Genomic DNA, 14,667 nt, shown 5'->3' with positions numbered 1-14,667 from the left:
TTTTGACAGGTGATAAATTTTTTCTGATCTTTCTTTCGATCTACCTTTGTACTGTTTAAAAAATTTCGTGCAAATCTTATGTTGAACTGCAAAATCTACGATTTTGGTTGACCTGTCAATCAAAATGGCCGCCATTTTGTAAGTAAGGCCACTTTTTTTTTGAGGACAAAGGCTAGAAACGTTCCTTAGGACTCCCCCTTTAAGAAACAGGTTGTCCCTGAGGATCGGCGGAGGGGAGGGGGGTACCAATAGATCCTTATGCGGGCTCCCCCGATTATGAGTAGGTATAATTCCCAGTGAACAATTGACAAACAAAATTTTCAGTGGGACAATATAACCCTGGCAGTGGTCTTGCATTCGATAGCAATTAGCAATTATCTAGGTTGACGTAGAAACTCAAATACCATCTTTAGGAAGTGCACCATTTTCCTCAAAATAGATCGAGCAAGGGCTAAAATTTTAAAAAAATACGATATTTTCAAAAATGTCCTCTCTTTGAGGACCAAAAACTCCTTTCCTGGGGCACCTCCGGAGATGAAAATTTTCATCAGTGACATATTCAACTCATAATGAAATTTTCCATATTGAACTTGGTAACAATTTTCCGTTTTTTTTTAGCGATGTCCAAAGTAGGCAGGGGCTTGGATGAGTCCAAGGACTATAGGTCCTGAAAAAACCAATTCCTTGAATTTTTAACTGCTGCATATTTTTTGAAGTTTTTCTTCGTCGTCGTCGTTCGTCTCTACGTATTCGATGTCATTCGTATTCAGAGCTGCTGACGTGTTGATAAATGCGTTCTGTCCTACATTAACGTTTCGGGTTCCAGAAAAATTCCCTAAAACGATTGAATCGCTAACCGACACACGCGTACCATTCGACATACAATAACAATCAATTAATTCATTAATAGAATTAAACAAATCTTCGGGTAAAAAATTGACAAAATTTGAAATGTTTTCATCATTAGTTACCCACACCACAAAGCTTTCAATTTCGTGTCATATTTCGGTACAATTTCCGACAAGATTTCATGAATGGTAAAAAATCCTCTCTTTGCGACCTAGATTTTAATTTCTTAATTTTTTGGACAAAGGCATTTCTTTCTCAAAGCTTTCATTTTTACTCAACTAAGGAAATGTCATTTTTTAATAAATTTATAGGTATGTACCTATTTGTTTTGTTCGAAATAAAGGATTTGAGATTTTTCAAAACTTTCATTTTCCAAAATGACTTTTTCATTGATAAAGTTGAATTCCAGTCAGAAGTGTCCTACTGAATCCGTTTCTCTCATTCAGCTACGAGTACTAAACTTACCGAAAAAGGCAATTATCGTGTTTAGCTGTACTTATCAGATAAATTTCCGATGGCAAGAGGAAGTAACACGGTGGATACGAATCGCCTACGTTGAACGGAAATCATTCGAAATCAACTCGATAAACGAGGGGTCATTTAATTTTACCGCTTACCACATTTCTCTATTCATTATTAGTCTTATCTACTTATCATCGTATTATTCTTCTGCTAATTGTTAGTAACTGAGTACGTATCTCTTGACTGTTTCAATTATCGTATTTATGACCAGTATAGTAGTAACTTTAGTAGGCCTAGATGCCGAAGTAGTTGTGGATAGAATTGGAGAAAACTTTATATGGGCTGCTTTTTCAGATTTTGGCCAAATTCGCTGAGCAAGCTCGTTTTGACTTTTGAGTTCTACTCGCGTTTTTGGCCTTGTTTTGGGTAATTCACTGCTGTCTTTTGCTTTTGTGGCTCCTGAGAGGCTGGAACACTCCCTCTCATTGGATATTCTTTCCACCTCCCTTTCCCTCTCAAAAAATAGTCTTCTTTTGTGAACATTTGCCTGATCCATTTATATGGGGAGAAGTGGGGATTATTTGGATCTGCTCCGTGTAATTCATGTTTATTTCTTCCCGACGGTGAGGTGTACGTTCTTATGCAGGTTGGCAACCTGCAAACAGCCTTCCCGGTGAATCCAGAAATATGTCCCCATAAAAAAATCGCATCTTTAGGCTTTGATCCTAATGAGACGTAAAACTTCATTCGATTTGTTTACATTTCGTTCTGGAGGGGGAGAGATTGTAATGAAATTTACACTAATTATCTTATAAAAAAATAATAGATTATTCGGAAGAAAAATAATAATCGCCAAAAGATAATCAAATCGATCGTAATAAATTCAAATTAAGATGCATTCAATACTAACGTATATGTAATTCCCCATGATCTATATTATAGATCATGGGAAATAACGTGATGGCTGACTCAGTTCTCGATTCACGAATGACATGTATATTGTATGTATGTCCGTCTACACACACGAAGCCACAGCCACGTACTTACATTCTGAATTTGATGTTTATTACGAGACAATTGGCAGATACTTTGAAAATGATCAATAATAAATTTTTAAGTGAAAAAATAAATGAAAACTTGGAAAAAATGGCAAACCGTATCTTTCAATGTTACCATTACCCAGAAAACCTGAAAAAAAGGAGGGGGGTTGGTAAAAAATGAAGAAATTAAAATGACAATTTATGCCGCCAAGAGAACTTTTCCCCAACAATTGCAAAATCACGTCGAAAATCCAAAAACAAAATTTTTGGTACCCAATCAATTCTATAAAAATGAAAATTTCCAAAAGTAATAATCGATCTGTTGATTTTTGAGACCAATATTTTGCTGTTGTCTGAATTAAATATGATTTTCAGATGGCATGTAGAATGGGTAACTGAGTCAGAAATCAGACTTGTCTTGGGAATCGAACAGATTAATTACTACGTTTTGATTTTTTTTGGTTTGCGAATTGGGTTACAAAAAATCTTGTTTTTGGATTTCCAACATAATTTTGCAATTTATGGAGAAAAGGCCTCCTTGATGGCGACATGAATTCTCATTTCATTCATTTCTTACAAGACGCCCGTTTCAAGTTCTCTGGATATTGGTAAGTGACTTTGAAAAATAAAGCAATCCTCCTTTTTTTGAGTTTATATTCATTTTTCCCCTTGAAATTTATTACCCTAGTGATGTAATATTTTTAAAATACCAGTTGATTTCTTTATCATATTATTATGCTATTAATTGATAATTTACACACTTTTTTTTTCAAACTTCTTCGTTCTTGACCTGAATTTTTTCTGTTTTGTAACCTTGTAGTCATGTCTGCCTTGTGACAAATTCACAAGACTTTCAATTTTGATCAACTCTTATGTACTGTGAGAGCCTCCAAAAAGTTGAAAATTTCAATTCTGTGCTTTCGTCGAAGTGACGCATTTAATGCACCAATACCTCAACAGGAATTTCCATTTCAAACGTGACCGAATCTGATTCAATGAAGTTGTTTCGGATGCACTTCAGGAGATTTGGTAGGTCGTATAATGGAATGATTTCCTTGCCATTGACATAACACCCCAGAGATCGATATTCTTTTTCTTGCCTAAGATAAGTTGCTTCGGATTCTTGCTTGAGGTCATTTACACATTTCATGTTCACTGATGATTGATCACAAACAGTAGCGATCAGGTTTAAACCAATATCTTGAGCGTACCTTATACTATCTAAAACTTTGTTTTTCAACGTTACACTGTCCTTACTGCTCTCTACAAAATAATAAGACGTTGGCTGCTTCCATTTCTTGCACACGCCACGCAGCATGAATGTGGTACAATGGTCAGCAAATTTTGGCTCCCTTCTGTCGCCAACATCGACAAAGCCTATTGTTTTATCTCTCCTCTTATCATAGAACAAATTCGGCTTGATACTTATTTCATCAAATATCAAAGTACAAAGCTTGTTACGGTCATGCATCTTCTCAACACTGTGAGAAAGTACTTTACGAATGCCTTCATTGAGTCCTGGTTCAAATGGAACTTTTCTCAGCACACAGTATTCTAATTCTCACATTTCAAAAAGTGTTGGTATTCCATAAATAAATCAAAAACTAAGCGTCATAGAAAAATTGAATGGCAATGAGTCAATTGGAAATTCAATTCTCTACAATTCGCCCCCATGTAATTTTTTTGTAGAATGCTTCGTTCCTCCTCCAGTATGATTTTTATGAAACTCGGTTAGCAAATTATTGAAACAAATGTTTTGAAAAATTGGCAAACTCAGTTTCATCAAAATCAATCTGGAGGAGGAACAAAGCATTCTATGGAAAAATGATATTGAGGAGAATTGCGGAGAATTAAATTTCCAATGTACATAATGTCGTCAGTGTTTTTATCTAGGACACTTAATTTTCAATGTATTTAAAAAATATTACAGCTTTTCAAAATGTAAACATCAGCATACTGACTTTCAGCCTCTATGTGTTTTCAAAACATAAAAATGGACCAAAAAAAAAACATTTCAAACAAATACATTTCACAAAAAAATACATTTCAAAAAAAAAATACATTTCACAAAAAAATAAAAAACTTAAAAAATAAGGACACAGCCAAAAAATTACATTACAGGTACAAAAGTTTGTATGTAATAAATAAGCTAATGTAAAACCATCGTCTTACATTAGCTTAGATATTACATACGGATTGCAAGCAATCAAAGATAATTAGCTACGAGTATGAAGATCGTAGCTCTTTAAGCAATCTACAATCTTCATACTCATAGCTTCACAATACAGGAACTTAAAATTAAAATGCGACCAACCGATCGTTTATCTTCTTAAAAAAAAATAAAAAAAAACATTACTAAAATGATCAGTCGATCGCAAGGAACAAAACAAAAACTCCTTTAAAAAAACCTATATTCCTGGTCACGATGACGATGACGGCGAGGAGGCGACTCGTCCGACAATTCCCCCTCATCATCCGCATCGATATCCAGAGGTCTGAGGGGGAGTCGCCTCTGATGAGCGACGTCTAACGAATCCATCCTGTAAAAACAAAAAGAAACAAAACTGAAATGTCTGATTTAAAAAAAAAAAAATAAATAAATTTAATTAAATGATTGATTGATTATTGAATGAATAAATGAATAAAAAATTGAACTTACATCACCGGAGGCTCGTTGTTTTCGTTTTCATTTCTTTGCCTGAGTCATACCCCGAATCGTTGCTTACACTTGAACTGTAAAAAAATATATATGTACCAAATCATTAGGTACCTATAAATAGTACATAATATATTATGTTATTTCGAAAAAGCTATGTATTTGTAAACTTACTCGATGACAATAATGTTGTTTTCGTCATCCATTATCTCTACTTGGTTCTGGTTAGCCATATTAAATAAAAACGACTTAAAACAGTACAAAATTATAAAATAGAAACGCATACGCAAAATTTAAATCACGTTGAGGAAATATTTTCACCAATGCCTTCGTTGTTTTATAATGCTTCTGCAGGTGGTTGTTCTTGGTTTTCGACGGGGTTTGCAGGAAGCTGTAACACTTCGGCGTTTTGTACTTGTGCAACCATAGCGATCTGGAGCAACGGATTAGGAGGCTGTTGCGGCGGTGGCGACAGGCTATTGATGTAATCCTCAGAGGTCCTCATCACCCGCAGCATCGCGACGACGACATTGTAGTCCAACCATTGGAACTCGTACTGCTCTTCCGCGACTGTATACGTGTATAATTCCCAGATCTGCGTCGTTGGGTTGCGCTGTCCAATTGCTAAAACATGGACTAGACATGGAAGGAAACGAGGTATTAGTTACTTTTATGTAATTTTTATGTAATTTTATGTAAAAGACGTAATTTTATTAGTTGGGGGTAGATTATGGCTTTCACACCATGTCTGTACTTTGGTTTTGAAGGTGGTTTATTTGGGAAAATCGAAATATGTTGCCCGAGTTGTGGGTATTCCACTTCTCGAGGGTCGTTGTAATTTTTATCGTGTTAAAACACTCAACATGTTATTACTCGATAACACAGTATCTACTCATTGATGAATTTCACCTAATTGAAATAAAAAAAAAAAAAATGAAACCTAGGTACTTACTTGAATTGTGGAAAGATTCTGTTATTTTGGTAAAAAACAATGAAGTGCAATTTGAGAAAATGATGTGAAGTCTGCTCACCGTGGGAAGAGTTAAATCATGGATATGTTTTTTGGTCAAAGCAAACTTGCCAAAAAAAAGTTGGTCTTACTATCAAAATATCGGATATTTTGATTGACAGGTCAACCGAAATCGCAGATATTGCTTTCCAACATACGACTCTATCGAAATTTCTCGAATTGGGCAAAGCTACATATATCGAAAGAGCATGCAAACATTTATCACCAGACAAAATTTCAAGTGCTAAAGTGCATTTTTTAATTTTGGTGAATTTTCAAAAATCAAATTTAAGATAGAAATGAGGTGGAAAAAATCAAAATTTTACCAAGTGGATCTATATAGAAAGCTCAAGTTTTAAGCACTGGAGCCTCTAGCAGATTTTCCCAGAAAATTTCATGCCTCCAGCAACTTTTTGGAAATTAGTGGAACTTCCAGTAACCATACTTGGATCACGATTTTCATCATCCGAATCCGAATCGGAACTGCTATTTTCTTCATCATTTTTTTCGTTTTCTTGTTCTAAAATTGTGGTGTGAATTTCTTTTAATTTATTACGTATTACTTCGTCCGTCGCATCGGCATTTGCCTGAAGAAATGCGAGCTGCAATTTCAAGTTTCAAAAATCTACTGCAGGCTTTAGAACAGCTCAAAACGATTTGAACAGTTTTCAATCGATATATTCCAAATTTCAGCTTTCTAGGTCCACTTGGTAAAATTTTGTTTTTTTTTCTCGTTTTTGGCTTAAAGATTTTGAAAAATTCATCAAAAATTGAAAAATGCACTTTAGCACTTGAAATTTTGGCTGGTGATGAATTTTTGCATGCTCTTTCAACTACGTTGGAAAGCAAAATCTGATATTTTGGCTGACCTTCAATCAAAGTGGCCGCCATTTTGTTAGTAAGGCCAACTTCTTTTTTTTTTTAGCAAGTTTGTTTTGAAATGTTCCTTAGCACGATGTCTCCTTTGAGAATAAAATTGTCTCGGATGATCAGTACGGGAGGGGGGTGCAATTATTCCTATTGGAATATGCCGGACTATTATCTCCCCTCCCCCCTTGGTATTTTAATCTGAAACAGTCAAATTTCACTGTTTCAAACAAGAAAAATATTGCCACTAATAAGCAGCTATAAAACAGTACTGCCAAAATCAGCCATTGTAAATCACTGCCGGGTGCTTAAAACGATAGTTTTTAACTGATCATTTCAGTAATTCAAATGGCTGATTTTGGCAGCACTGTTTCATTGTTTCTGTTTCCTGTGACTAGATTTTGCCCGCTTGAAACAGTGAAATTCGACTGTATAGTACTCAGAAGAAGAAACGAAACGAAATGACAAACTAATAAACAAGATTGACCTTTCGACGAAGGCTGATTCGTGTAAAATGGCGACGACTCTGCTGAGATGTCGCATTGTTATTTCCGCAAATGTACATACGAAGCGACGGAAACATTGCCCGGACGCGTGCATGTTTAAAACGTTTCGCCTTTTTGAAAGATCACCCGCCGATCATGCGGTATATGTAGACAGGGTGGCTGCTACCATTACCATATACAGTACCAAATATACTCATCTACACTACACATAATATACATCTATACGTAATAACAATACACGCACGTATTATTATTAGGAATACATCTCCTCCACCTCATCCGTCCTTCCTCGAGATGCGAGCGTTTGTCGCCGAAAAGTAAACGACAACCTATTCGTATATATCGTACAAACGAGCTAAAGGGTGACGCTGACGACGACGATACCTACCTATTTACTCTCACTATTCTGCCAAAATGTAACGATGAAAATTGGGCACGAAGCTGTTTCCATCAAAAGGGGTAAATATGTATATTGCTCCAGTTGAAAAGATGATATATGGTGATGCAGCACTCCGTTTCTCTCTCAGTAAAGATGATATTCAAGTGTTCTCCTTCGGCATGTCTGTCATAAACATAAAAGCACCCAATACCTTGTTGTGTAGCCGAACAATCGTCGCCGGCTGTAATTTAATTTGCGTGCTGGTTTGCATTTTCAAGCCATTTGCTCAAGTGTGCGTCAAGGTGATTCCGACAGTGAAGACTTGAACTTTGATAGTTTCTCCTTCCTACGACGTTGTTGTCGTCATTTTTTTTTACTCGGATCATTTCGTGCTTTGAGAGTATAGTGCCATTTGTCAGGTGCAGAAATGTTTCCAATTGCACCAATGGTGATATTTTTCAACACTGGCTGGGTAAGAGAAAGAAGAAGGGTGTACATATTTGGTCATTGATGCAGCGTTCAGAAACTGCAATAAATGTACAAATATGTATCGGCAGATCGAAGAAACAAATTAAAAAATTATTATTTTACACGCGACCAAATCGAAACATACAGGGAGTTGTATTAAAAGACCCTAATCCCATACAGTCGACCTTTTTTCCCGCTTAGGGTATCTATTCCTATGCTTATAATCAATTCTGTCAATATTCGACCATAGATGTAGATAAACATTAATATAATTAACCGCATGGAACTAATGTTGATGGATAAATATTTGAAAATCGGAATTCTCGACTTTTTCCATCAGTTGGTGTGGATGTATGTACTCGATGATGAAAATTGAAGTTTGGGTTCTAAGAAGGGGGTTGAGGGGTAAATTGATTGTTATATAAGAAGTTATGATGAATGGAGGTTTGTGATTTTCTTTACCCTTCAGTACATATTAGCTTATGGATTAACGATTACAGAGCTCTAGTGGATTTCGATCCATCATGTGTTATTTTGACATAGATATTGTTTGTGCTGGTGGTTTGTCCAAAAATTTTTAAAAAGCTGAATTTGAAATCTCGAAATCAAATTTTATCTAGCTCGTATGAGCTTTATAAAAACTGAAATAAATTATTCTCGACACTACGTCAGACTCTTGAAACAAAAAAATGACCTATTTCTGACATCTACTATTACGTTGAAGTCAACTTCTGGATATTATTTCTGACTTTTAAAGTCTTTGAAAAAAAATCAATGAATTATTAAAATCATGTCTTACCTTAAAAAAATAATTTTCTAAAATTTTAAATTGAAATAATGAACACTATGTATTCTGCATCTTGGAGTAAATATAATTACCTAACCGTCACTTTGAAGGAACTACACACCCACGAACCAGTTCATTCTCTAAAACGATACAGCTTTTTTAAAGTTATACTCGAGCAATTCCCAGTTTTACGTAGAAAAGAACACCCTCCTTGCATGAAACCTACCTCTATACGCTCTGAGCACATATTATAGATAATTTAAATGATGGAAAAATTTTCATCTAAATGAAGAAAACGGTGTAGCTTTGACAAAGAGGAAGAGAACTGCGTGGAAAATAATACGGTATATTTTACGCCATAATACACCTCGAGTTTGAGTTTCGCTAACTTGTGTATCAAGCTCATTTTGCTTTTCTAATTATAACGTTTTACACATGGATGAGCATACGTGTGCATTATATTTGATATAGAGAAATAGAGAAAGTCGTCGAGCGAGGGTGAGTGTGGAGGAATTTCTTTATGATGAAATGATTCTCAAAGTGTAGAAGGAGGGATGGGCTCGTTATTCACTGTGTTTGAATATAGGATGAAATCTTGTCTTTTTATTATCAAGTTATTTTATGAGTAGTCTAATTTGAGCTGCAGAGATGGGGGGGGGGGTTCTCTTCTGGTTCAAAAGTATCAGGAAAAATCTCCGAAATTGAGTGACCTTGGGGGAACTCAACGTCTGGAGCATCCAGAAATTTTTCACGCAGAAGGAAGTTTAAGTTTAAGGTACATTATTGGAATCATTGAGAAATGGGATAGAGATTTTTTCGTTAATTTTATCATTGACAATTTTATATGGGAGGGACCAGAGCTTGGAGTCGTTGCAAAACGTCCTCCAAGAAGCGTTCCGGATGCTGTAGTAGTTTACCCTGGTGTGTTGATAAGATTTTGATCCTAGTTTAGTTTCTGTGAAAATTAACGATATTTACGGAAAGCTTTATTATTTTCAGTTTTAATACGAGAAAGTTATGGGGACCACCAATTTTTAATAATAGGATTAAACTGTTTTGAGATAGTTGCAGCTTTCTGAGAATTTTGTATTAAAATTGTGAAAGTTTGAAGGTAATTTTCAAGATCATCGGTGGTTTGAGGATTAAATTCTGGAAAGTTGACTTCAGCAATTTCAGTTTCGAGTATTTGCATATTATAAGTAATTAAGGAGGGGGGTATAAATTTAGATTTTAGGGTAATGTCGAAATTAATATAATAATGATCAGAATGGGAATCTATATTTTCTAGAACAGACCAATTATGAATTAAATTAAGATCAGAAGTGACAGTATAATTTTTTAATTAAGTCCGAGATAGCGATTAAATTGGGGAGTTCTGGTTTATTTTTATTAATTTTGAAAAAACTGATAGCAAAAATTCTAAAAGTAATGATACAAAAAAATAATAAAATGAATGAGCAGAACGAAATTTAATAAATTTTTAAAAAATATTACAGTCTTGATAATCTGTATTATTTTCTTTTAATTCATTTTTTTGACGAATAACAACAAATTGTGATCAGGGACGAAACTGAGAAGTGAAAAAACACATTTTTTTTAGTGACACAGACCACAGTTCAAAACAAATACCTACAATTTACATAGTTAGATATTATATTTGATAGCACAGTTTTCAGCATGTATTAGAAATATCGATGCCTGCGGAGTAATTAACGTACCATATTTTTTCAATAGAAAATTAATAAATAAATAAACAGTAACATTTAAAAAATAATAATAATAATTCACTTCTATTTTGTTTCTCACTTTAATGGTCAATTTTTACATTCAGAAGAACCTCACTTTGGCATAGAGTGCCAAAGATATTTACATTTTCAATTCTAACATGGGTTAAGTTGTTGATTTTGGGGTGTGGGATATAGAGATTCTGCAATTCTTTCCTTACAGCCAGGGCAAACTGCTCAGCGTAATAGATTTTGTATCCAGAGATGGAGACTGTTTTTGTGTTCGGAAATAGGTAAGGTTCTTTTGCTTCTCGAAAACAGATAATTTGAGGTCATTCTCGAGTATCCGACGATTTTTTCCTTTTTCTGTTGGAATTTCGAATTGCTTTGGAAGAGCTAAAAATAAACTGAGATGACTTTGAAACTTCGACTGGTGCAGATTGGTGAATTTTTGGTCCGTTTCAAGTCATTACTGCGAAATTCCAGGTGTGTCTAATTGCATATTTTTGTCCAATGGGTAATTGCCAAAATACCGCCTTAAATAGGAAGTATCCCAGTTGACACAAAAATTTTTGAGCTTGAGCCAGACTGAGGGGAATCGATAAATTCAAAGGGTCAAAATAGAAGAAATTTAAAAATCAAAATTTTATCAAATTGACCTAGAAAGCTGAAATTTTGGTGCGTGTACTATTTTCGACTTTTCTATTCAATTGGTGATATGACGGTTTCGAACAATTCTGAAGCCTCCAGCAAATTTTCGGTTTTTCCAGTTTTCGAAAAAAAGCTGTGAATAGGGTGAAAATTGAATTCAGCACCTATAAACTCGAATTTTCCATTATTGCGACGATTTTGATTGCTTTAAGCACGTATTATCAAAGTCGTATTATGCTGCTTCAAATCCAAAATTTTCTCCAGCGACTATTTTTAAAAAAACTGAAAAAAAATCATCATTTGTGGGGCCTTCAGCGGATTTTGATTTTTTTATGTCTTCAAAAATTATCACCGAAGGAAATTTTGGATTTGAACGAGCCCAAAATAATTTTAAAAATATGGCCCTGCCCCTATGAGCCAGTAGCACAATATTGGGGTTTAAAGCAGAGTGGGTGGGTTCACGCAATGGGCGATTAAACTCTTTTTACAGCTTGAACCTGGTTCTAGTTTAGCTCGACAATTTTCGAAGGTTATGGTTAGGAACGTTGAAATGTAATAATTACTGAAAGCTTGATGTTTTGACCATTAAAAATTTGAAATTTCACTTTCCAACATCACCACTGATCAACACTTCCTCGCGAATTTGTCATTCCGCTAAATAAAAATTGGGTGTTTTTTGTTGGATTCATGTAGGCAAATTTTTAAGTATCATTTTTTTTAATGATAACATGATCCCAGGGTTTTTTGCGAAGAACTACAGAATCCGAAAATGTGTTGAAAGCTTCAGAATGGTTCGAAACTCATCTCTCCAATAAACTCGAGGAGGGGGGGTTGAAAATATGGTACAACCAAATTTCAGTTTTCTAGGTTGATTTGATAAAATTTCAATTTTTACCTATTTTTGGCCCAGGTTTGAATTTTTTAAAATTTGCCAAAAATCAATAAAATGACTTTCAGCACCTTAAATTTTTGCAAGTGGTGAATTTTTGAAATTCTTTTTGAATCTTCTTTGTCTTGTTCGAAAATTTTTGTGCTGATTCGGATGCCTCCCTATGCAAGAAATTATTTGATGGATTTAAAACTAATTTAGACACTCTGGGAATTTCATATTGATGACCCGAGCAGTTGTAGAGAAGGTGCCCAATGAGCACCAACCGACGTTCATGTGTGCCAAAGTTGATTCTTGGCCTTTTCAGGACAAATTGAAATTCCTGAAAAAATTGATAACTCCTCAGGGATTTCAGAATGGCCCAGAAGTTGCAGTTATGAGATTGAGTGTGATGAGTGTTGAAAACAGTTACTTAATCGAGTAGTATTCACAACTGTAATGCTAGTTTTCAGATAGGTGGCTACTTACTTGGATTACTTGAGAATGAGTGAAACTAATAATAGAAGCTACCGCGGGCTACCGATGTTGTAGCATAGTTTACTAGATCGCGTCTTAGATTTACATTCATTCATGTACGTACATGTCCGCGAATTCTTCGACCCCTTCGAGTACCGATGCATGGACTTTGTTTTTTCTTAAAACAAGCATGATCGATATGGCCAACTTTCTGGCAAAATTTACAAACGGCCTTCATATGATAATATGTATTTTGGTACTTTTTTTTTCATTCATCATAGGCAGTTTAATAGACTCAATGACTGCCAGCAAACCTTAGACACCTACGATTACGGGGGGGGGGGGGTACCAAGTACATTCAATTTATACAGCACCAAAGTCGATTTTTCACCAATGCTTTCAACATGATACCAACCATCTACAACACATATTACAAGGGTTTATAATATCGTACGAGTAAATAAGTATGTAATGTATAAGCCTACGGTGTGTTTCAAGAGCATCTTGATGTAACCGAATTCTAGCCTGGTATCGTTCATCCCTTTTAAAAGCGTGTTGATTAAAAGAAGAAGCCTTTTACATAATTAAAATGAATAAGGCAAACATGTGTGAAATACTTCATCTGTATAGTTATCGTATAAGACATTGTGTTCAGCGCTATTTTCCCTCTTTCTTTTTCCAAACGACGTTGTATACGCCTGAGATGATGAGTCTTTCACAATGCGGAAATTACTTCATTATATGCTTTTACACTTCGTACGCGAGATCCGCGCGCCAACACTACGGGAACTTACGAGTACAACTTACCAAATACACAACTCGAAAGTTATTTAAGAGGTTTTTTGTACCTTACTTATATGTTTGCCAGCATGAAGCTCGGTTAACGCTTCGATGCGTTTAAATACTCGTATTACTTATACGCCAACTAAGATTTTCGCAGTCATTTTTGGTTTACGAGAATCCGCTCGAGGTATTATTTTTGGTAATTGCGCGGAAATTTTTATCCTGGGGTGTACTTTTCTTATATACTTATACTAATGCTGGGTGGTGTTTGTTTTTTGCGTGATGAATTTAACCAGGGTGTGTGGGGTATATTTTGGTTTGTTTTGGGTGTTTGTGGAATTAATATTGTGGTGATCGTTGAGGAAGTGATTGGTGGGGGGGGGGCACAATGAAAGTTCTGTTCCGGATGAATGGATGATTGATAATAGATGATGGAGTAGATGAGGAGAAAGTTTCGGTCTTGGAATTTTATTGAGAAATTTCGGTCCAAGTACAACTTGAGGCTGATGTTTGGAAATCATTAAAGAAATGGTTTTAGGCCGCTTTGGAGCTCCCAGTTTTTTTTTTTTTTTTTAGAAATGCCAGTTTCCCAAAAATGTTATAAAATTTGTCAATGAATGAACTAGTTGGAAGAATAACTTTTGCTTGAAAAACAGTATCCAGAGCTCTACATTACTTAAGGTTTCTATTTGAACATTAACAGGCTTCTCGTATTTTGGCAATTGCAAAAACACATATTCATTAACTCCTATGAACGACGAACGTGTTTAATGCATGTTAGTAACGCGCTTGGCCAATTACCCATCATTCTTCCGAAATTAGTTTCCATCAGTTTAGAACTGAGTATTGTTCAAATTTTCAATTATTAAACCATTGAAGAAATGTGTGTTTTTAAACTGACTGAAACCGATTTTGAAGAAAAAAAATGGCATAAGTAGTCTACTTGATTATAGTTGAGTGAGTCATTAGCCAGCACTAATCGCGGTTATACAGACTATTGCTCGAATTAATTTGCACAGCTTTTATGGCACTTTATGAAAATTTGGAATTTTAAAAAATATATTTTTTAGTGGCTCCAAATCGGCTTGAAACCACCTCTGCAAAATTTCGAATATTTGTACCAATGCTTGAAAGGAAAAGC

General features: G+C 35.1%; 1 long non-coding RNA gene across 2 annotated transcripts in view; it reads left to right on the top strand.

The window, feature by feature from the left end:
- The window catches only part of LOC135841164 (uncharacterized), a 264,305-nt gene that overhangs the window by 92,379 nt on the left and 157,259 nt on the right, over window positions 1-14,667 (top strand). Inside the window, exon 2 of one of the 2 annotated variants that reach the window (XR_010557852.1) lies at window positions 5,362-5,664. This is a non-coding gene — a long non-coding RNA (uncharacterized LOC135841164). Of the gene's footprint in view, window positions 1-3,389; window positions 5,665-14,667 lie in introns of those variants that run through there. The other variant, XR_010557851.1, reaches the window with a different exon arrangement.

The sequence above is a fragment of the Planococcus citri genome, chromosome 3, assembly GCF_950023065.1.
Source record: "Planococcus citri chromosome 3, ihPlaCitr1.1, whole genome shotgun sequence".
In the NCBI taxonomy this organism is placed as follows: Eukaryota; Metazoa; Arthropoda; class Insecta; order Hemiptera; family Pseudococcidae; genus Planococcus; species Planococcus citri.
The sequence above is the reverse complement of the archived record's forward strand: the minus strand, read 5'-3'. Positions and strand labels throughout refer to the sequence as shown.